Genomic DNA, 23,287 nt, shown 5'->3' with positions numbered 1-23,287 from the left:
TGACTCAGATCATGATCTCACTGTTTGGTAAGTTCAAGCCTCACACTGTGTTGGGCACAGGTGGCACGGAGCCTGCTTGGGATTCTCTTTCTCCCTCTCTCTCTGCCCCTTCCCCACTCGTGCTGTCTCTGTTTCTCTCAAAATAAAGAGAACTTAAAAAAAGAAAAAGTGGTAGTGAGACCAGAATCAGAGACTTTTAAATAAAGAGGACCAGGAGTTTTGTCTAGAAATAGAGGAAGTGCTAATCAATTAACTTCTCGAAGACACAGTTGTATTATCTCCAGTGTGTAGTACAGTGCCTGTCACAGAGTGATAGTAAATGCTCATTGGCTTTCCATTCTAGCATCCGACACGTAATAGGCTGTTGGCAAACATGTACATGCATGTCTGAATGAATGGGGGAACAGTAAATAGGTATCACTGAGCACCTGATACATGGGAAGCATGATGGGGGATGGCATATAGAAAGTGATTCTTAGAATTCTTAAAATTTCATCAGATTACAATATTTTGTGATGATGGTATTAATACACAATTATCAGTTAAATTGTGTGGTACAGACCAGTGCCTTCAAATTGGGGTACTCGGATCCCTGGGCATCTCTTTCCTGGCGTTAAAAAGCTGTTCTTTCCCATCGTCCCCTTTCCATAGCCCATTTTCCGCTGCATCTAAGAAAGATAAACACGTTACCGTTTCCAGTTCTTACTGTGACCCATGGCTTTGGGTTATACACCCCGCTCCCCTCCAGGCCTGGGCCAGGGCACAGTCCATTTGAAATACTGACTTGAGGGAAGAGTCTCTTAATTGGTGAAATTAAAGACCACCCCCCAAAGCTTCCTCTCCTTTTATGTCTTATGTGTATTTCTGTTAAAGACGAAGCATGGCATTGGAAATGGGGGATATTTGGGCCCCTACGGTTGTATTCTGCAATCAGAAGTACATTGACTCTAGGCCATGGACCTGACTTTCATGTAATTATCTGCTCTTTTATCACTGTCCCTGAGAAATGCATAGCTGTTGAGAATTTGATGAAGATAGAGCAAAGAAAATATTGATAAGAAATAATAAAAGCTAAACATGGCTCTCTCCCTTGTGGCCACTCCCCCAACAGATTTCATGTAAGGGGTCCTTCTCAGTTGTTCTCAGTGCTTATCCCTGGGACAAGTCATTAGCTGGAAAGAAAGGCACCTATGAGTAGCCCAAGCAGAAGCGATCAGTGATGGTTAGTTAAAAAACAAAAATGTAACTGAAATATTTTCAGGAGCTATCAGATTTTCAAATTACCTTGGATAAAGCTTGTGGATCAAACTTTTGTGTGTCTCCTTTTAGTTTATGATAATCCTGGCCTGCTTGTCTTACTTCAACTTATAAAATGTTTCATTCTGTCCATCTTCCTGATAAGAAGTAGAAAACAGGATGGCGGAAGCATTGGTGAAACGTTGAAGCACGTGGTCTTTTGTGGAACAGAACTTTTTCTTTGCATAAATCATGTCCAATCACAATGTCTGATGACATTAATGGTGTTATTTCTCAGTCTCACACCTTATTCTGTTTTCATTTTTCCTGTAGTGTGTTCTCTATATTAATTGAGAATGTTTAGTTTTTCTATAAAAGGCGAGACAACAAATGGGATGGATAAAACCCACAAGTGTATAAAACAAGGCAAGAAAGCTAGTAGTAGCTTATGAGATATGGGCCAAATTGATAGGACACGTTTGGGATAGATAATGGGCAAACAAAGAGCTTGTGAGGCACAGGCAGAATTGGTAAGTGTGTTAAGTATAGACAGTAAGTAACCTGTAAGGTGTGTTGAAGATGGAATAAGTGGAATGTGTGACAGAACAAATGTGCGTTACTTACAGATACAAAGACATGGGAAGACCAAATTCTAAATAAAGAGGATGCCACTTCTGGGCATCTTGAAACTGGCCACCCACTGGAGGTTCCCAGTATGGTCCTATTCTGGCCCCACTTGTGCTCTGCCCAAGAAACTCAGCCAAAACCCGGAGCTATCGAGCAGGCTAACTGCCAGGCTGTTGCCATAGCCAGGCATCTGTGTTCTGAGTCTCTTGGATGGTGTTTGTGTTGGCTCTAGGCACTTTCTGCCTGCTAAGCCCTCTTGTTCAAACCTCAACTCTGGTTTTCATAAGCCCACCTTCAGTGGGAGATACTGATGCGGGAAAGACAAGATGTAAATGTTGTGCGACCCAAGATTTAGGTAGTGTTGTTTTCACATCCTGGGCTGCAGGACGCTTGAGCCTTTCTTCCTGGGCCCCTTCCTGCATCAAGAAATATTAAAATTATATTTTCCTACGGCATTGGAAGAAAGACTAACATAATCCAGGCTGGATTATACTCTTTTCTTCTTCTTCTGATTTTAAAAGAAGTTACAACAGTTTTGTGGGCCCCAAAAGTGTTGGGGGCCCTTAAGTACTACATCCAAGGTGCCCGATGGCGAAGTTGCTTTGGTCCATCTGCTTGTACCCCATGCTAAATGTGCTAGCCTACCCCATGTCTTTTTCTTGCTTCTCCTTGTGCTTCAACTTGATCAAATCACAGCTTTGTGGGATTCAAGTATTTTAATTTGAATCTTTAATGTGATTTTTAAGGTTTAATGTGAACCTTTCTGTTCTGTGACCTTTGAGATAGCTTGCCTGAGAGCTAGTTGAGAGGTAGTTGGAAACTACCATTATGTCAAGGTAATTCCCTCCATGACATTCCCCAACGCCAAATATCTGCATATGGTATACACATGCATACCCTCCTGCTTTTTCCCCTGGGCTCCCTTCACAAAGAGCTTCTTATTTTTAACTATACAATAAATTTTGAACTGTTACGAGTTAATGAAAAACAGCAAATCGACTTATGCTTGACTTTATAACTTATAAAAATCCATAAACCAATGACATTAGATCTGCCTAATTATAATCTTGACAACCTTTAGTAGTTCATCCTACAGTAGTGTAAGCTTACCATTGCGATTTGTGTCTTTTTCAGCAGATTGTGTACATGAATGCATTTATTTGGATCAAAAATTAAGTCAGAATTGTTGTCTTCTCCTGACAGTCTGATTTGATTAACTTGATAAGGAGGACTGGTTTTGCTAACTAGGTTATGTGGCAGTTATTTTTCATAAATTGAGTGAGCTAAATACGCAACACCAAGGTTTTGACCATATATGTATTCTATGAATATCACATACATGTAATCAGAAAAGCATATTGAAATTAACATGTATTTTCATCGCATTTTCCAAGTATGTTGGATTAAACAAGATAACTAAAAAAAAAAAAAAAAAAATTCCAATGTGAACGTGGCATCTGTCTTGGTGTAAACTGTTTCCCTCTCTGCACTTGGCCATGACCTAGCTTCAGTGTCTTCTGTGGTAGGGAAAATGACTACCAAAGATGTCCACATGCTAATCCTTAGAAACGGTGAATATGTTACACTACATGGCAAAAGGGATTATACAGATGTAGTTTAGGTTACAGACCTTATGGTAAGGAGATTATTCTGGATTATTTAGGTGGGCTGCTCTAATCACACAAGCCTTTAAAAGCAGTGAACTTTCTCCAGCTGGGGACGAAAGAATGTGACCAAAGAAGACAGAGGGATTTGAAGCACAAGAAGCATGTTACTCACTGTTGTTCACTTTAAAGGTAAAGAGAACCGTGATCAAGGCTCTAGAAGCTGAGAGAAGCCTCCTGCTGACAGTCACCAATGATACCTCAGTCCTACAACCAGAAATGACTGAATTCTGCCAACAACCTGAACAGGTCTGGAAGCACCTTCTTTTCTGAAGCTCTCACTGAATTGCTGAAGCTGGCCGACACTTTGATTTGGGTCTTGAGACCCGAGAGCAGAGGTGCCGGCCGAGCCCATCTTACCTACAGAACTGGGACATAACAGATTTGTGTTGCTTCAAGACACTAAATTGGTGATCATCTTTCACAGCAATAAGAGCAAAGGAATATATATCGTTCTAGCTTTCAAGAGAGTGCCACGCCTGCAGCTGGCCTGTTTATTGCTAATTTTCTATTTTATTCCCTCCGGGACAGTGGTCCTTACGGAAAAAAAATGCAACTCTGTTTCAATCTCAGTCTTATTGTTATGCTGTAGTAGCATTTCTTTGAAATGAAACCTAACTCAAAAAGATTGGTTTTTAAAAGCCCTTTTATCTATCCCTCTATTATCTACCCATTTATCTATTTATTTATTTTAGTGACCCAGGTGACTGGACAGGGTAATCATGGAGGGCTGCCTGGTCATAGAAGACCAACAGCTATGGCTCTGGGAAATGATCCCTTGACCCTGGACTCAACATAATGTAACAGAGGACTAGTTCCTTCATAAGGGACTGGGACACTACATTATTAAACAATCTTAGCTCCCAGCAGGTTATACATACTTCAGATTCCAGAAGAATATTTGGGAGTTCTTTACTTCAGGTTTGAGTGTCATTCTTGAGTCCATTGCTGGTCCACGGTGGGAGGGAGGATTTGTGAGTGGTTCCTGTTTTATGCAATACATTCCAGGCTTCTCTGTGGCCCCAAGTCCTATGTCCTAGGTCTTGTGGGCAGTCTCTTACGTTCGGTTCTCTTACAGTGTACTGGGAACCTATCCCTTGTCTTGATCCCTGCTTGTAGCCAGTACTCCTCTATTGATTTCCTTGGTCCCAGGATCATACCTCAGGATCCCAGGAGCCTCCTAAGCCACTGTCTAGTCAGTCCTATAATATTCTCCTCAAAGAGAACAAAGTGGTGACAGTGAGTGAGTGAGGAGCAAGCAGTAAGGTCTTCATATCCTTTGGGTAGAGAAGTGAGGCAAGCAGCCCTTCCGTATCGACACCATGAAACTCCCATTTCCTAATCCCAGTGAATTATTCTCAGAGTCCTACTGTCTTGAGCTGAATGCCCAAAAGCTACTAATAGTATTCTAGCTTTGTTACATGTCATGACCCAAGACAAGAATTGGGAGGTAGAGAACAGAACTGCGAGTGGTTAAGGGAGTGTGGAGAGAGAGAGGCCATGTGGACAGAGAAGAACAGTGATCTTCAGTTAGCAGAGGCAGTCAGCCCATGGCAACCCCAAGGGAGGAAACTGGGGGGATAAATGTGCTGACTTTACTCGGCTTCCTCTACCTTGTATCTCCTGCAGGGACTCCCTAGTAGCTATACTCTAGCCAGAAGCTAGAGTTAGGGAAAGTTAACCCTTGCATGTGATCTACCCACGTTAGCTTTGCAAGGCACAGAGCAGCTTGGAGAGTGGATCTGGAGATACAATGGAGCATATCTAGCAGCTCTGAATAGTATGGTGCTAGAGACCACACCCCAGTTTGACTCACTGGGTAAGACCTGAAGTCCTGTAGGAGTAGGGGTTCAGAGGCCAAGAGAACAGGGGTGCGGTAGTGGCTATGCTTTTAAGGAATCTAAAAGCCTTACTCCAGAGTGCTAGGGTTGAAGAAACTGACAAATGGCATCACAAGTCACGGTCCTGGGGCATTGAGGGACATCCTGATAACTACCCCGATTCCAGAGGGCATGTCTGTGTTAACTTCAGTGAGACCCTCATTTAGGACTACGGCACTCAGGTCCCCTGAAAACGGTGTGTATGTGTGTGTGTGTGTGTGTGTGCGTGGACAAGCACGCATACTCACAGCAGTCAACACTGGAAAGTCAAGGTGTGGAGGGTACGAGACACCTTTTAGTAGTATTGTCTTATTCCTAAATATTTTACTCTGGGAACAGCCCTGGATCTATAGGAGCTGGTTTCTCACAGCTACATATGTACTAAACGACACTACCCCTTAGCTACAGCTGAGTGATTCAGGAATGGGTACCTGGCCTATGTCAAGGCAGTTTGAATCCTTTCCTAGTATCTTGCTAACTGGAGGATAAAAAATAAGCTTTCTAGTCCAGGGGAAGAAGGCATTATTCAATGGGACATTCAGCAACTGGCGGATGCCCCATTTCCTGCCACATAGGAGAAGTCCTCCACTTTGAGAAGAAACAGTCTACCCAGGAGAAGCAGAGGCAAGACAGAGTCCAGGAAGTGCTCAGTTTCAGTTGCTCTTGACTTCCAGCTGCACCTCTGCCTTTGCCACTTGATTGTTCAATCCTTTAGTAACGTAAGTTGCCCCACTATTCTTTCAATAAATATCTTTCCGTGGGGGCGGGGGAGGCGGGCTCAAACCTTGCTTAAAGTTAAAGAGCCCTTTCTAATAGAGCTGATAGAGCGGATAGGTCACACTGATCCCACCACGTGGGGAATAGATTGCAGTAAGGATCAAATGTAAGGAAGTCGGAAGCTAGAGAGATCCTCGTGGACAGGGGGGCAAGAAGAAAAGCCTGATTAAAGCTTGGACTCAGAAGGACGGGGAGGATTCTTTGTTGCAGAATATTCCAGGCAAGGAGAACAGCACGTGCAAAAGGGTGGTGGTCCCGACTGCAAAGATAAATTTCCGTGGCAAAGAATAGTTGAAGTCAAAATGTGTGCAGGGGGAGACAAGGTGGAAAAGGAACTTAACTGTTGAGGACCTTGAATGCTAGGGGAAGGAGTTTGTGGTTTTTGAACATGGAAGTGGTATCCCAGAAGCTGTATTTTAGGCACATTGACCCGGTAGTGTGCCAGGTGAGCGGAAGGGTGTAAGAAGTGGTGTTAAATGGCCTGATCATCCTGAGATGGCCAAGGGCCTGGACCAGAGCAGTAGAGGTGGGAATGGAGAGGGAGGTGGGGGGGGGGGGTGTCGTTCGCCTCTGTACCCTTCACATTCCTTTGCGGAGTGACTGGCATCTAGTAGGTGCTCCCCAAATTCTTGTTAATAAGTAATGAGTTCTAGTCAAGTAATGTTATATCCACATTATCATCATAGGCTCTAATATCTATGTACGTAAGACTAGAACTTTAAAATAAACCGTATTGTTGAATTATTGAGGACACTTGGTCTGGTTATTTTAGCTGTCACTGAATTTCAGTAGAACCTGAGGTAAATTAATTAGAGCAATACCTGTGCCTTATTGTTGAGAACCAATCATTCCCTTTATTTTTTTTTATTTGTATGTTAAATATTTTTAATGTTTATATTTGACAGACAGAGGGCGCAAGTGGGGGAGGGGCAGAGAGAGAGGGAGACACAGAATCTGAAGCGGCTCCAGGCTCTGAGCTGTCAGCACAGAGCCCGACGCGGGGCTCGAACCCACAGACCGCGAGATCATGACCTGAGCTGAAGTTGGACACTCAACCGACTGAGCCACCCAGGCGGCCCCCAATCATTCCCTTTAGATCCCAGCAAAAAATCAGGTGCTGGAGGAAAGCTTGTTCACGTGGCTTTTAGAAACTCGCTTTCCTTGCATGTTTGAAATCTACTGAGGCCATTCTATTAAAGAATCATCATTTCATAAGAAAATACAATAGCTTTAGCCACTTAAAATGTTAATTGGTATTCTACAACCAAAACATTTATTAGTCTGATGTAGAATATGAAATTTTCCTTTGCCTTATAACTTCTCTTTAGAGAAAATGGCCAAAGAGCCTTAGTAATGATGCAGGAAGACAGAGCATTAAAATGCCTCATATATTCCACGGGTCTCCTATCTTAAGTACTATGTTTTCAGTACTTCATGAATCTCTCTCCTTTTATTAAGTGGGAGACGCTGTTCTCCCACTGTGCGTGTCTTCATTTTTTTTTTAATATGAAATTTGTTGTCACATTGCTTTCCATACAACATCCAGTGCTCATCCCAACAGGTGAATGTTCATGTCTTCCTAACTTCCCATTCACTGATGTCATATTAGTAGCTTGAAATTCCGGTGGGATTAGCAAATAGTATAAATCAGGTCTTCTGGGGCACCTGAGTGGCTCAGTCAGTTGAGCATCCGACTAGTGATTTTGGTTTGGGTCATGATCCCAGGGTCGTGGGAGTGAGCCCCACATTCGGTTCTGTGCTGAGTGTGGAGCCTGCTTAAGATTTTGTCTCTCTCCCTCTGCCCCTGCCCCCGCAAATAAAAAAAAATTTAAGTCAGGTCTTTTATTTATATTCTTGGTTGTCTAGACCCAGAGGCTGGCGAACTATGGCCTGTGGGCCTTCAATCTGTTTTTGCAAATTAGGTCTTAGTGGAATACAGACCCATCCATTTAGTTTTAATGTTTATTCATTTTTTTTTTTTGATAAAGGCAGAGTGCGAGTGGGGGAAGGGCAGAGAGAGAGGGAGACACAGAATCTGAAGCAGCCTCCAGACTCTGAGCTGTCAGCCCATAGCCCGACGCAGGGCTCAAACCCACGAACTGTGAGATCATGACTGAGCCAAAGTCAGATGCTTAATCGATGGAGACACCCAGGTGCCCTCAGGCCCATCCATTTAATATGCATATTGTCTATATGGCTACTTCCAGGAGACAATGGCAGAGTTGAGTAGTTGCAAGAGAAAGCATACAGCCCACCAAGCTTAAAATATTTATCGTGTGTCCCTTTAACAAAAGTTTGCTGATCTCTGGTCTGGACTTAAAAAGTGATGAGGTAAATGCTAACAATCAAGATTAAACTTAAGAGCGGGCTGTGTTCATGGCAGAGAGAGAGAGAGAGAGAGAGGAGGGAGAGAATCCCAAGCAGGCTTTGTTTGCACTGTCGGCGCAGAGCCTGACGCGGGGCTCAAACTCACAAACCGTGAGATCATGACCTGACCTGAAATCAAGAGTCGGATGCTTCACTGAGTCACCCAGGCGCCCTGAGTCTTACAATTTATGATGAAAGTACAACGTATAATATACATACCTCTTTTTCTTTTTTTTTGGAGAGCCAGTTGTTAAACACTTGCGAGCATGTCTCTGGACAGACTTGGGTAAGGTCAAGTAGGTCGTTTAGCCTCTCTGAGCCTTGGTGTCCATGTCTGTAGTGTGTTATAGTAAGAAGAAACTAGTATTATCCACTAGACAAGGGATCAGCACATTTTTTCTCTACAAAGAGCCAGCTAGTAAACATCTTTGGCGTTGTGGGCTAGCATGTGGTTTCCCTCACAAGGACTCAGCTCTTGTCACCGTAGCACGAAGGCAGCCCTAGAAAATGTATAAATGAACGGGTACGATTGTGTCTGATACAATTTTATTTAACAGGCAGCGGGCTGGGTTTGCCGCTGAGCGATGGTTTGTTGGATCCCGTGCAAGATTATACGCTTCTCGAGAGTGGGAACTGTATTTCTCATGATGAGACTTGTGTCCTTAGAACTTGGCACGGTTCCTGGCACACATGGCAAGAAATCAATAAATATGTGTAAATACAAAAACAGCCACGAAAATGAAGCGGCGAATGCCACCTGCACCAAGACGGCTAGTGCTCGCCAACAGGATGCTGAACAAAAGAAGCCGGAGACAAGAGAGTGCCTGCTGTATGCATCCATTTCTACAAAGTGCAGGAGCAGGCAAAACAGAACTCCCCCTTCCAGTCAGGATGGGATAACAGACTGAACTGATCCCTCCCACCACAAGCAACGGAAAAAAAGCAGGTAGAATGTATGATTTAATGATGTATGACCCTGGGCCAAGAGGGCAGCACTGGTCTGTGGTCTCTGAGAATAGGGGAAAGGAATGAGGCATCCAGACACAGCCTGATGGTCTTTCTGAGTGCTGGACACGGGGACAGGAATTTTTTTTTAATGTTTATTTATTCTTAGAGAGAGCTCGTGTGCGCAAGCAGGGAGAGGGGCAGAGAGAGGGAGGCATGGAATCTGAAGCAGGCTCCAGGTTCCAAGCTGTCAGTACAGAGCCAGACACGGGGCTCGAACTCACGAACTACGAGATCATGACCTGAGCGGAAGTTGGACGCTTAACTGACTGAGCCACCCAGGTACCCCCAGGGACAGGAATTTGGAAGTGCCGATGTGGCTATAATTTGGAGAGGAGGGAAGTAAGTGAACAGAGCCCCAGAGAGTATCTTCGTGTTTCTGGCTGGGCGCTAGCCTGCACCTGAGAGGAGACGACCCTAGGCCGCGGAAGGAACCATACCATCTGACTCAGCAATTCCTGTCTTGGGCTGCTATTGATATTCGTGCACAAGTTTTCTGTGGACACAGGTTTTCACTTCTCTGGGATACATACCTAGAGTTGGCATTGCCAAGTCCAAGGGTAACTTTATGCTTGACAACACGATTTGCTACGGAACTAGTTTCCAAAGTGGCTCCACCCCCTTGCCCGCACCTGCTATTGTCTGTCTCTTTGACTGTAGCCATCCTAGGGGGTGGGAAGTGATCTCTCACTGTGGCTTTGATGTGTATTTGATTTTTTTTATTTCCCTGATGGATAGTGATGTTGTGTAATTTTTCCTCTGTTTATTGGCCATCTGTAGATCCTCTTGTATCACCATCTATTTTTAAAATAAAGTTTTATCAAAACATAGCCATGCCTTTTGTTTACACATTGTCTAGGGCTGTTTTTGTGTTACAAACACCAAGCTGAAGAGCTGCAAGGGAGACCATCTGGACTGCAGAGCCTAAAATCCCTCTGTGTGCAGCCCTTTATGGAAGGAGTTTCCTGACCCCTGCCCTAGACCACAGGCCTGAGCGATTGTAGGGTTTAAAACCCCATTTCAGTTTTCCAGTGACTGGTTATTTTCTGGAATGAAGCATGATCAGTGCTACAAAATGGAACGTCCTAGGTAAAGTGGCACAGCTGGTCACCCTGGCCACTGCACAATACACGTTTGCTGAATGAATAAACAAAACAACTGCTTGCCACTTTGAAAGCAAGCATCATGGAAAAATACTCCTAAAACACAAAAAAGATTCTTACCTAAGGCTTTCTCTTCCTGGATTGGAGTGGAGGGTCTGTTGAAGCATAAAGAAAAAAGAAAGATCTAAAGGAGAAACCACAAAATAGGTAAATTGGAGGCCACCCCCAAGAGTCACAATAACCCTTGCAATATTAGAAGGTGGGACCCTAGCTCTGTGGTCCAGTTGTGTCATTAGCCTTGACTTATGGATTAGTTTTCTATTGCTACATAAACTCCCACAAACTTAGTTGTTTAAAGTAAGACCCGGGGGAAGTTCTTTGGAAACAGCCAAATAACAGTCTCTGAGAGTCTTCTCTATAGAGAAGCAATGGGGACATTAGCAAAAATTGTCCAAATTAACTTTTTCAGAACTCTGTAAAATTAACCAAAGGCTTGCAATGATCTAAGGAGAATTCAAGAATACCAGCTAATCTTGGCATGAACAGTGAACTGTAGGCATTTTAAAGTGCCCTATTTCCACCTTCCATTCCCAAGCTCCACGGAAGCTTTGAAAACCAACAGCTTTGCAAACCTTGTAACTAGGAATACCTAGTTACAGCCGGAAGCCTCACCTCCACTTGAAGGGGCTGAAAAAGTTTGGAGGTTTCCAAGAGTCTCTCCCCAGAGAACTGTCACTATTTGACCTGTCTGGCAGTTCCCTGAAAAAAAAAAAAAGTCAAAGTATTTGAATAGAACATTCCTCTAAAGAAGATACAGAAATGGTCAAAAGCCCATGAAGAAATACTCAGCAAAGGGGCGCCCGGGTGGCTCAGTCAAGTGTCTGACCCTTGATTTTGGCTCAGGTCACAATCTCAAGGCCCCTGTGGGGTTCCATGCTGAGCTCAGAGCCTGCATGGGATTCTCTTCGCACCCCCTCCCCCTGCCCCTCCTCTGTGTGGCCCTTTACAGAAAAAAAATTTTTTTCAGAGCAGCACACACGTGTTCTGTCTCTCAAAAAACAAAAACAAAAACAAAAACCCACAAGGAGATAACACTTTACCTCCACTAGCCAGACAATTAACAAGTGTTGGCAACTCCCCCACCACCAGAAAAAAACCCCACAAAACACACAAAAACAAGGGTTGGCAAGGATGTAGGCAAATTGGAACCCTCACACATTGCTGACAGGGTTGTAAAATGTGGCAGTCACCTTAGAAAACAGTTTGGTAGTACCTCAAAGTTATTCTTTGACCCAGCAATCCCAATCTAGGTATATACCCTAAGGGAAATGAGAAGCCATGTCCATGGGAAATTTGTACACAAATCCTAATAGCATTTATTCATAATCACTAAAAAGTGGGAAACATCCAAAGGCCCATTAACTGATGAATGGATACACAGAATGTGATACACTCATACGATGGAATATTATTCAGCCCTAAAAGGGATAAAATACTGATAACACGCCGCACCGTGGGTAGATCCTTGAAAACAACATGCTACATGCAAGCAACCAAATACAAAAGGTCACATACTGTAGGATTCCACTTACAGGAAACAGCCAGAAAAGACAAATTCGTGGAAACAGACAGTACATCAGTGGTTTCCAGGGACCAGAAGGATGGAGAGGACTGCTAATGGGTACAGAATTTCTTTTTTGAGTGAGACAAATATTCTGAAATGAGACAGTGCTCCGGCTGCCCACCTCTTTGTCTACTGAAAACTCTTGAATTGTACACTTCAAAATGGTGAATTTTATAGTGAGGCATGTGTCAATAAAGCTGATAAAGCAAGCACCCATTTATCCGCTCTCAGCGCTGTAGGTCAGAATTCCGGCACGGATGGCTGGGTTCCAGCTCAAATGAAGCTGGTGTTTGGCTGTGTTCTCACCTGGAGCACGGAGTGCTCTCTCAAGCTCATTCCTGTCGTTAGCAGAATCCAGTGTCTTCCAGCAGCCGAACCGAGGTCCCTGTTCACTTGCTAGCTGCCGGCAAGGGGCTGCTGGCCACTTCTGCAAGCCCCGGCCTCCCTTGTTGTGTCCCCCTCCATTTTCAGGCCAGCAGTGATGCTTGATGGAATACTTCCCGTGCTTCAAATCCCTGACTTCGGTTCCCAGCTGGAGAAAAATTCTGCTTGTAAAGGGCTCACATGACTCGCTGGGTTTCTGTCTTAAAGGTTCGCCAACTTGGTGCTTGATGTTTTAATTACACCTGTAAAATGCCTTCAAGGCAGGACCTATAACGGTGTTTGAATGAGTACTCAGGACGCTAATATATTTGCGTGATCTTTAGAATTCTGCCGACCACAGCCCATATCTGTGGTCATTCTGCTTGGGGTGGAGGTAACCGTGACCCTTCATTTACCTCAAGGTTCCATGTTGCTAAAATTGTGTCCGGCATTTTGATCTCTCCAACTGGCCCATCTGTTAGGAATAGTTCACACGAACATCGGGTGTTGTTCTGCTCCGACCTTGGCCTCAAAGGGTCAGTGTGATGCCTTTTGTGAGTTGAAATACCTCTGTAGGAGGGTCCACTGGGGGGCTACCAGTGGTGGATCTGCAGGCCGCATGGCCGGTGACGATTCCAGCTATCGTGGGGTTTCTCCTCTGGCGAAGGGCGAGCTGGGGAGGAGTAGCATCCAGCCCTGTCAATGCCGGTGATATTGAGCCGGTGTCCTATCTTCCTCTTTGCGATCACTGCCATTTCAGGCTGGTGAAAACCCCAGGCTTAACCTTCAGGTACTGAGTGTTCACAGCGGTGTGGTGGAGGTTGTCTGGAGGCACTGGTGGGGGCCATAAGTAATAACTTATGATAAGAAGCATCACATGGATACAGAGAAAAGAGAAGTTACATTTTTCCAGCACAGGATCAAAAGAGAGTAAACCAGAGGCCTGGGTACTCTGTTTTGTTTCTTTTATATCACTTCCTAAGAGGATACCGGCAATACGCGATAAATACGCGCGGAATGAGGAACCGAGTGAGGGCTATTTCCAGGGCCTGATTGTGCCTGGTCTATAAAAGTGCAAAGGCCTATTTCCTTTTAAATTGTTCTCTTGGAGTCAAAATGCAGATGATCTCCTCCAGTTTATGACTAATAGTGGATTTCATTATTCATGGGTTAGCACAGTCCCTAAGTCTGCAGAAAGTTACAAGACCAGGGACACATCAATTCTGCTCCATTCGGAGCCCGAGAAAGATGACTGATAGGCGGGCCGGCTGCTCTCCAGGTCCTCACTCCCAAAGCCTAATCTTTCCATACAGATGCTGAACAGGCCTTGGGCAATTTGAGTGAGGCTCCCAACGAATCTTTTCTCCCTCAGAATAATCAAATTTTGAGAATGTGCTATAGGAAAGAGCTGTCACGTTCCATTAGGTTAGCTCTGTGACTTGCACGGAAATTGTCAGGTAACTCAATTGCCGTAGTCCAATCATTTACAGGCATAATTTAGTTCACTTAGAGTTAATGATTAATAACATGTCCTATTTGGAGCTGTGGAAAGCAAGCAAGGAACTGTGGTGCATCTGATAGTTCACAGGGGCTGCAGAAGCAGACTGCTAGGGTTAGAATAGGCATCCAAAGACTGTGATATCAGAGGAATGCTTATGATTAATTTAAATTATACAGTGCTCTATAGTTCACAAAGCAATGTCACTTATGGTCTGTCTTGATTCTCAAGGCAATGTATAAGGTCAGTATCATTATCATCTCCATTTATAAGTGCAGATACTAAGGATCAGAGGCAGTGCCTCATTCAAGGTCACTTGGCTGGTTTGTAATAGAGTAGAATGAGAAGCTGAAATTAAACTCCCATTATGGGTGGAATTGTGCACCCCCTCAAAAGATATGTCCCAAGTCCTAACTCCTAGCACCTCAGAATGTGACCTTATTTGGAAATAGGGTTGTTGCAGATCAAATTAGTTGAGATGAGACCATACTGGAATAGGGTGGGCCCTCAATGCAATATGACTGGTGTCCTTATAAGAAGAGGAGAGAGACACAGAAGATACATGGCCATGTGGAGACCCAGAGACACAGGGAGAAGGTCATGAGAAGATGGAAGCAGAGACCAGAGTGATGCGTCTACAAGCCAAGGGGTGCCAAGGATCGCTGAACATCACTGGAAGCTAGGACAAGCACGGAACAGATTCTCTGTCACAGCCCTCGGAGGGAACCAACTCTGCTTGGGCTTGCAAGCCTCTAGAACCATGAGAAAGAAATTACTGTTGTTTTAAGCTACCCTATTTTTAGTACTTTGTTATGGCTGCCTTGGGAAGCCAATATGGATTGTAAGAATAATAAGTTTCCATTTCTCTAGACCCTGGGTGTGGCCCAGATGCATACTAGTATGGAGTCTTCTAGAAACTCTTTAAGATGTATTATTATCAGTGACCTTTTTGTGACTTAACTGAGTCAAATAAGCACAGAGGTGGAGCTGGGAGCCCAGCCCCAGGCCCGAATTTAAAACTGTGTCCTGTCCACGATGCCCCTGAGCCACGAGAGTGTCCAAAACGTTTGTGGCAGTGTTGGGGCAGTGCTCCTCAACCCTTTTGGGCTGCTCCTTTATTTGGGTTCTTCCAGGGACCACTGACTTAGTTTGAATTCCACCACGCTAACTTGTATCCTTTTGTTATGAATAACGACAAAACAGTGCCTGACCCCCAGAAAAAGCTCAGTATTTGTTCTTTGGGGAACAGGTAATAAAAGCTCCTTAACCTGTCACGGTCCATTGAAATTCACAAAGGATTTTCACATCGATTCTTTAATTAGATTGTTTACAAAAATAGCTTGAAGGCCGCTTTAAGTGTGTTCCTGTCTTTTTCCTTTCTTTCCAACTTTTTAAAGAAGATTTTGCCATGTCATCAACCAGTTAGTAAGCTTCTAGGAGGGAATGGATATTTTCTTTTCTTTCTCCTTGAATGATACTGGTTCTTGAATGGGTTTCACTGGATCTAGACTTATGGTCTTGAAATGATCGCCCAGACCACTCTGAAAATGATTATACAGAGTGAATTGGAGAATCTCTATATAAAAATTAAAAATAGAACTCCCAATTTTTATCTCCCAAATCATAGAAGCCATTACCAACTCTTCTGGAATGTTGCTGTGATGCATTTAAAAATTCTTTCCCTGCTTTACTAGACTGTGAGGTGATCCCAGCTGTCACTATTCCCTTTGGACTATGAGACTCAGGGATAAGGAGGGATCAGCCTTCCAGTTCAGTGCTCTGTGGTTCCTGGGGTCCTGGAAGATGAGAGTGCTCTTCCCAGAGTATCACAGGCTAGGACTGCCTTTCCAGAGTCCATGAAATGCCATGGCCATGTTCTTATTATGTTCTTGGGTGACCACTAAATTCCTACCCATTTTAGCATCTTATTTATGTTCAATTTCCTCCCATATTAGTTTTCATGATGTTTTTGTTTGGCATAGATGCCCCAGGCAACTTATTCAAAGTTGAGGTAGGGAAGCCTAAATGGACCGTTTCAGATTTTTAGTGACACAAGAGATGTCCAGTATAATTCCACTAAGTAAAAGGAAGTGGCTAAAAATATGCGTAACGGGATCCCAGTTTTTAATTTTTCTTTCTGGTATTACAGAGGTGTGACTTCGAACAAGTTACCTATCCTCCATGAGTATCAGTTTTCTTAGATGTGCACAATAGCATGTACCTCGCAGGGTTAATGGGAGGGTTAAGAGTGGTGCATTTGACAATCTTTAACAAACTTTGATGAGTTATACCTTGTGTTAGTTTACTAGGAGTGTCACAACAAATACCATAGACTGAGTGCCTTAGACAAGAGAGATTTCTTTTCACTCACAGTCCTGGAAGCTGGAAGTCCAAGACCAAGGTGTCACAGGGTTGTTTCTTTTGAGGCCTCATCTCCTTAGTTTGCAGAAAGCCACCTTCTCCCTATGTCCTCTCCTCACCTCTCTGTGTTTGTCTGTGTTCTGACTTCCTCTTTTTATAAGGAGACCAGTTGTATAGGATTACGGCCTCATTTAATGTAATTACCTCTATAAAGGCCCTCTCCCCCAATACAGTCACATTCTGAGGTACTGGGGGTTATGGAGTGCTGGGGACACACAACTCAGCTCGTAAGCATACCTCCTGCACAGCCCACAGTCCACTTCCACGAGGCTCCTGCCGTCTTCTTCCAGCACCTGCGGAAGCTAGTTCCTTCTGCCTGGAGCGTCAGATCAGCCTCTTTGGCAGGTCCAGCATCCAGCCCTTCCTCCCTTCTGAAGTTCAGCTCAAATGTAAGAATCTTTAGGAAGCATGTTTGGATCCCAACCTTAAGGGATTCATCTCTCCCCCTCCAGGACCCTGAGCTTTTCTCTTGCATCTGTATCAGAGCAATGCTGTCCCATATTTACTTCTGCATCCCCATAGGCCTAAGACAGGATCTGGCACATAGTAGGTTTTCAGGAAATAACCAGGTGAACTGCACTGAATGCCAGTTAGTGATACCAATGCTTTCTCTTTGTCTGACAAAGCTGAGAAATGCCTTCATTTGACTGGTAATGGAACATTCTGAGGGGGACAGACCGGAGCAAAGAGCACGGTCCCAATGAGCCATTAAGACACATGGAATAAATAAGTTCATTGATCTTCCTTCTTGTTTATTTCATGTCTAAGAAGCCTCTCTTAGGGTGTGTTTGAAGCAGCCTAACATTCATGGATGCTGACATGAATGTTAAGTGACTTTCCTGATTTATAGATAGACTTTGAATTTTTAATCAATATAGGAAAAGCTATTTTGCCCAGGAAGTCTGGTGTATCATGTGGAGTGATTATTTAAACTGCTTGTGTAGGAGGATAAATAGTGCAAAAAGGAAAGTCTGCTGTGAAAATGTGCAGAGATTATTTAAGCAGGGCTGTGTTTTTAAATGTATGGAAATGCATACACATACATTTTTTTCTGTCCCAACAATTCAATTTAAAATGGACTTCCTCTGGATACTGAGGATTATGGCACAACTAAAAGAGTGGCTATGTGGAATTATCCTCACCTCAAGGACGTTCCCTTACTCCCACCACCTCAATTACAAACATGTGAGCTCTTATGAAATCTTAAAGCAGGGGCGCCTGGGTGGCTCAGTCGGTTGGGCATCTGACTTCAGCTCAGGTCATGATCTCGCGGTCTGTGAGTTCGAGCCCCGCGTCGGGCTCTGTGCTGACAGCTCGGAGCCTGGAGGCTGCTTTGGAGTCTGTGTCTCCCTCTCTCTCTGCCCCTCCCCCACTCGTGCTCTGTCTCTCTCTGTCTCTAAAAAATGAATGAACGTTAAAAAAAAATCTTAAAGCAAAAAGCATGCCTCACACACTTCCCTTTTCCAGGCAAACCTGAAACAACACCAAGCCAGGTGATAGATAATCTTCTGTTAACAGCTTAAGCAGTGAAAGGTCCAACATGCTTGTACATAGCCTAGAGAGTTCTGTACTTTACAGCCTTTACAGCTGAGATGTCTTTTAATTTTTTTAAAATTTGAATTCCAGCATAATTAACTCAGTGTTAATTATAATTACTTATTACACTCAATTATAATTACTCAATGTTCACTGTGATTAAGTGTGGTCATTAATCCGCATCACCTATTTCACTCATCCCTCCGCCCACATCCTCTCTGGTAACCATCAGTTTGTTCTCTATAGTTTAGAGTTTGTTTTTTAGTTTCTCCCTCTCTCTCTCTCTCTCTCTGTCTTTTCCCTTTGTTCATTTGTTTTGTTTCTTAAATTACACGTATGAGTGAAACATATGGAGTTTGTTTTTCTCTGATTGACTTTTTTGCTCAGCATTTCTCTCTCTCTTTTGGTGCAAAAAAGGTGGTTTTATTAAAGCACAGGGACAGGACCTAAAAGGTGGTTTTATTAAAGCACAGGGAACAGGACCTGTGGGGAGAAAGAGTTGCCAGAATTATACTGTCTGGATCCATTTGCAATCTTGTTGCAAATGGCAAGATTTCATTCTTTTTTTTACGGCTGAATAATATTCCATTGTATATATACCACATCTTCTTATCCATTCATCTATCAATGAGATGTCCATCTTTAAAAAAAGAAAACAATTTTACCACTAATGGGCAACTTTAAAAAAATCCTCTGTTCCTTATGCAAATTCCTTATACAAGTTCAGTAAAAGGTGTTAGGATGGATGAACATATGAATTGAAAATTGAGATTTTTTTCCAGCAAACTTCCACATTTTCAGAAGTAATTTAATTTTGCTCTATTCTTTTTCTTTGATGACTTCACCATCCACCCAGCCTTCAGACAAAGGCTCGTAAGGGGTGCACTTGACACCCTCTCTCTTGTCTCCTACATCCTGTGAATAAGTCCAACAACTTTCCTCAAATCTGTTCTCTCTGTCCCATTCCTTCTGCCCCTGCCTCGGATCATCTCCTTTCATCTAGGAAGAGAGTCATAGTGGCTTAAAACACAAGATAGAAGTGTTTTTCTCTGTCATTTAATGACCCAAGCTGGGATGGGGCCTCTTCCTCTGCAGGGGCTCAGATTCCTTCCATTTTGTTGCTCTGCTATCTTTAGATACTGTTCTCATCTGTACGGCCCAAGATGGCTTATCATCGAGCCTAGATTCAGGAAGAAAGAAGGGAGAGATGGGAAATGAGAGGGTTTATCCCTTTCTTTTGAGTCAGGACCAAGAGGTTTCACATGTAAGTTACACTCACATCCCCTTGGGCAAGATTAGACACATGGCCTCCCTTCACTGCAATGAGATGGCTGGGAAATGTAATCTTCACTCTGGACATCTTTATGTCCAGGTAAAAATTTATTTTACTTACTTACTTACTTACTTACTTACTTAATTTTCTTCCAAGATTTTATTTAAATTCAAGTTAGTTAACATACAGTGTAGAATTGGTTTCGGGAGTAGAATTCAGTGATTCATCACTCACATATTAAACAAGCCCTCCTTAATGCTCATCACCCGTTTAAGCCATCCCCCCCATCCACTTCCCCTCCAGTAACCCTCAGTTTTTTCTCTATAGTTAAGAGTCTCTTATGGTTTGTCTCCCTCTCTGTTTTTCTCTTATTTTATTTTTCTTCCCCTCCCCTATGCTCATCTGTTTTCTTTCTTAAATTCCACACTTGAGTGAAATAACATGCTATTTTTCTTTGTCTGACTGACTTATTTCTCTTAGCTTAATACACATTCTAGCTCCATCCACATCACTGCAAATGGTAAGATTTCATTCTTTTTGATGGCTGAGTAATATTTCATAATATATATATATATATATATTCCAGTGTTTATAGCAGCACTATCAACAATAGCCAAATTATGGAAAGAGCTCAGGTGTCCAGGTAAAAATTTTAATCTTTATGTAAGAAGGGAGAAAGGATATTGGTGAACAGTTTGCAGTATCGACCTCAATTCCTGACTGGCTTCTTTGCTTTCTGCCTCACCAGATTTCCCCTTTTCCTCAACTCACACCAAAGGTACTCTGACCATATGTCTTTCTCTTTGAAAGTATTCAACAAGCTCCTTACGGCCTGTGGACAAACTCTTACCCCCCAACATGGATTGAACAGTTTTCTTCATATGCTGGTTCCTGTCTACCTTATCTTCTAGTTCTGTCACCTTTGCACCTTATTCTCTAACAACCCGGAACTTGAATAACATGGTGTTTCATGCCTCAGTGCCTTTGCACTTGCTGCTTCTTCTTTTAGGGATTTTCTTCCACCTGACAAATTTCTAGTTGACTTTGAAAACCATTCTCAGAGGTCATCAGGGAGTCTATTAACCTTCCCTGTCACACCCTTAACCAAGAGAATTAATTGGTCACTTTTTACACCTCATACTATACTGTTCACTTTTGGTCCTTAATATATTATTTAGTCATCTATCACCTCTTCTACCCTATGAGCATTATCGGATTCACCTTATATTCTCAGAACTTAGAACAACATTCGCCACAGCATAGTTCAATAATTGCTTGTTCGCTCTTGACTGAATGAATGAATGGGAAAGTGACAGAATGATTGCATTATATCAGTCCTGATTTAGCACTCTTAACCTTTATATGGGGTCTCTTTCTTTTGGTTAAATTTTTTTTTTTACGGTTTATTTATTTTGGTGGGGGGAGAGACAGAGAGAGAGGGACATAGGATTTGAAGCAGTTTCCATGCTGACAGCAGAGAGTCTGATGCAGGGCTCGAACTCATGAGCTGTGAGATCATGCCCTGACCTGAAGTCTGATGCTTAACTGACTGAACCACCCAGGTGCTACATATATGGGGTCTTCTTTCGATAAAAGGTACTATCAAGTACTTACTCTGCTTGAGGTTCACTTATTTTGTGTTAGAGTAGTAGCAGTTATATCTAATTTAATCTTTATAAATAGTTCTGTGAGGTAGGCATTATTATGCTTATGTTACAGATGGGAAAGTGAGGCACAGAGAACTTAAGTAACCCACTTCATTTCTTTTTTAATTGTATTGACTATAGGGAAAGTGGAGGGTGGAAGAAAGTGGAGTAGGCGTTTGGAAAGTAGGTTGGGCTGGCAGCTATGGGACTCTCGTCCACTTCTATAATGAATTAGTGTGAGTGTCCAGGGATATGGCCCTGTTCCGCTCTGGCTTCCGTTTTCTCATCCATCATAAGAGGGCTTGGCTCAATGATCTCTAAGTTTCCTTCCAGATCTAAAAGTCAGTGATTTTCTTACTTTTCTAATGTAACAAGTTGAAATGTAACCCTCCTCCACACCAATATGCTACATGCACACAGCTGTGATTTTGCTAAAAATGGACACTTTCTAAATGTTAAAACAGTACATGGTAGAGAATAGTCAGTTCAGAGCCAACAAAACCGACTCTGCCAGAGGACTGACGCTAAAGTAAAGCCCTGGATCCCACTCAGTATCAAATCTTCCCAGAACAGAGGATGTGACTTGGCATTGCTTTCACTGGAGCTTTTTAAAAGGGTACATCCAGATATATTTAACCACCAAATAAATTTGGATCTGGGAGTATTGCAATTGAAATGTAGCTACAAATATACCCCGGATTCTCTCTGTGACATGAGTCCACAGTGTAGGAAATTCTATACAACTCCTGTGTGTGTTGACAAATTCCGTGTGTGTCTTTTCTTGAATTATATCAGAAATCTTGAAAGGTCTATAATACTATCTCCCAGCTTCCCTACCTGGGTTCTGAAACAATGAAAAGAAGACAAACTTGTTTAGCAGGTGGAGATAAATGTATCTCCTTTGTGGTGTCCAACTCGATATTGGAGAAAACGGCTTCTACTGGTGGCCAAGGCAACTGTCTACCGCTGATCCCTAGAATCAGGCAGATAGGAACCCAGACCTGCTAGATTAGGATGAGCCTTTTCCCAGCAAGTGTATAAGTTAAGCATTCTGAGTGTTTCCTTGTAAACTCACTATGGAGAGACTGCTAATTATCAGCTAAATCCCATCTTCCTGTACAGTAATACATTCCCCACTTTTCGGTGGGGCATGGTGGCTCCTCAGAATAGAGACTACATTCCCCACTATCCCTTGCAGCTAGGTGTGACCCTGTGACCCAGGTCAAGGGGGATGGTGTGGTGGGGTGGTGATAAGAGCAAGTCTGCTCAGTTTCTAGAAGAGTGATTATCTGAGCTTCTCTACCCAGTTTTCCTCATCCCTTCTGCCAAGACTAAGGAGCTGGAGTGTCCATTTGGACCACGAAATGGAAACTGAATTTTGACGATGGCATACAAACTAGAAATGAGCCGGGGGTCCCGGAGACTTCATAGAAGCCCTGGACTACCTATCTTGTACTTTATGTATGGGACACAGAGACGAACTTTACCTTGTTTAAGCCACGATTATTTTAAATTTCCTGTCACTTAGGGCTGAGTCCAATTCTTTTTTTTTTTTTTTTTAATTTTTAATGCTTATTTATTTTTGAGAGAGAGAGAGAGAGAGTGAGAGAGAGGAGAAGGGGCAGAGAGAGGGAGACACAGAATCCGAAGCAGGCTCCAGGCTCTGAGCTGTCATCACAGAGCCTGACACGGGGCTCTAACTCACAAACTGTGAGATCATGACCTGAGCTGAATTCGGATGCTTAACTGACTGAGCCACCCAGGTGCTCCAAGGCTGAGTCCAATTCTAATTGATATACTCTCCAATCAGATAAATCATTCCATCGCCTTGGGTGCTAAGTTAGGAATGGGGTGACTAAGAGGTTGGGGAGCAGCCTAGAGTGTTACATTAATTTACGTCCCTTCACATGGGTAGGGAAGAAGAGTTCTCCTTCTGACAGGTTTACTCATTCAACAATTATACACCATCTGCTATGTGCCAAGTACCCTAAGAACTTTACAACTATTATTTTTCAAAGTTTATTTATTTTGAGAGAGAGAGAGAGAGAGAGAGAGCACGCAGAGAGGGGCAGAGAGAGAGAGAGGGAAAGAGAATCCCAAGCAGGCTCTATGCTGTCAGTGCAGACCCCGATGTGGGGCTTGAACCCACAGACTGTGAGATCATGACCTGAGCTGAAACCAAGAGTTGGATGCTTAACCAACTGAGCCACCCGGGCCACCCCACAACTATTAACTTACTTAATCCTCACAGCAATCCTATCAGGTAA

General features: G+C 43.2%; 1 protein-coding gene across 9 annotated transcripts in view; it reads right to left on the bottom strand.

Annotated features, from left to right (window-relative positions):
- GPR65 (G protein-coupled receptor 65) overlaps window positions 1-23,287 on the bottom strand; it is a 135,425-nt gene that overhangs the window by 32,975 nt on the left and 79,163 nt on the right. For 2 of the 9 annotated variants that reach the window (XR_014137845.1, XR_009606497.3), the window contains exons 4-6: window positions 11,332-11,418; window positions 10,780-10,843; window positions 8,771-8,885 (exon numbers count right to left, since the gene is read on the bottom strand). The gene's annotated coding sequence lies outside the window, so the exon portion shown is untranslated. Of the gene's footprint in view, window positions 1-8,770; window positions 8,886-8,919; window positions 10,355-10,779; window positions 10,844-11,331; window positions 11,419-12,070; window positions 13,481-23,287 lie in introns of those variants that run through there. The other 7 variants (XR_014137846.1, XR_014137847.1, XR_014137848.1 and 4 more) reach the window with 5 other exon arrangements.

This window comes from Panthera onca, chromosome B3 (assembly GCF_046562875.1).
Source record: "Panthera onca isolate mPanOnc1 chromosome B3, mPanOnc1 haplotype 2, whole genome shotgun sequence".
Classification (NCBI taxonomy): Eukaryota; Metazoa; Chordata; class Mammalia; order Carnivora; family Felidae; genus Panthera; species Panthera onca.
This window is presented reverse-complemented; position numbering and strand designations above follow the sequence as displayed.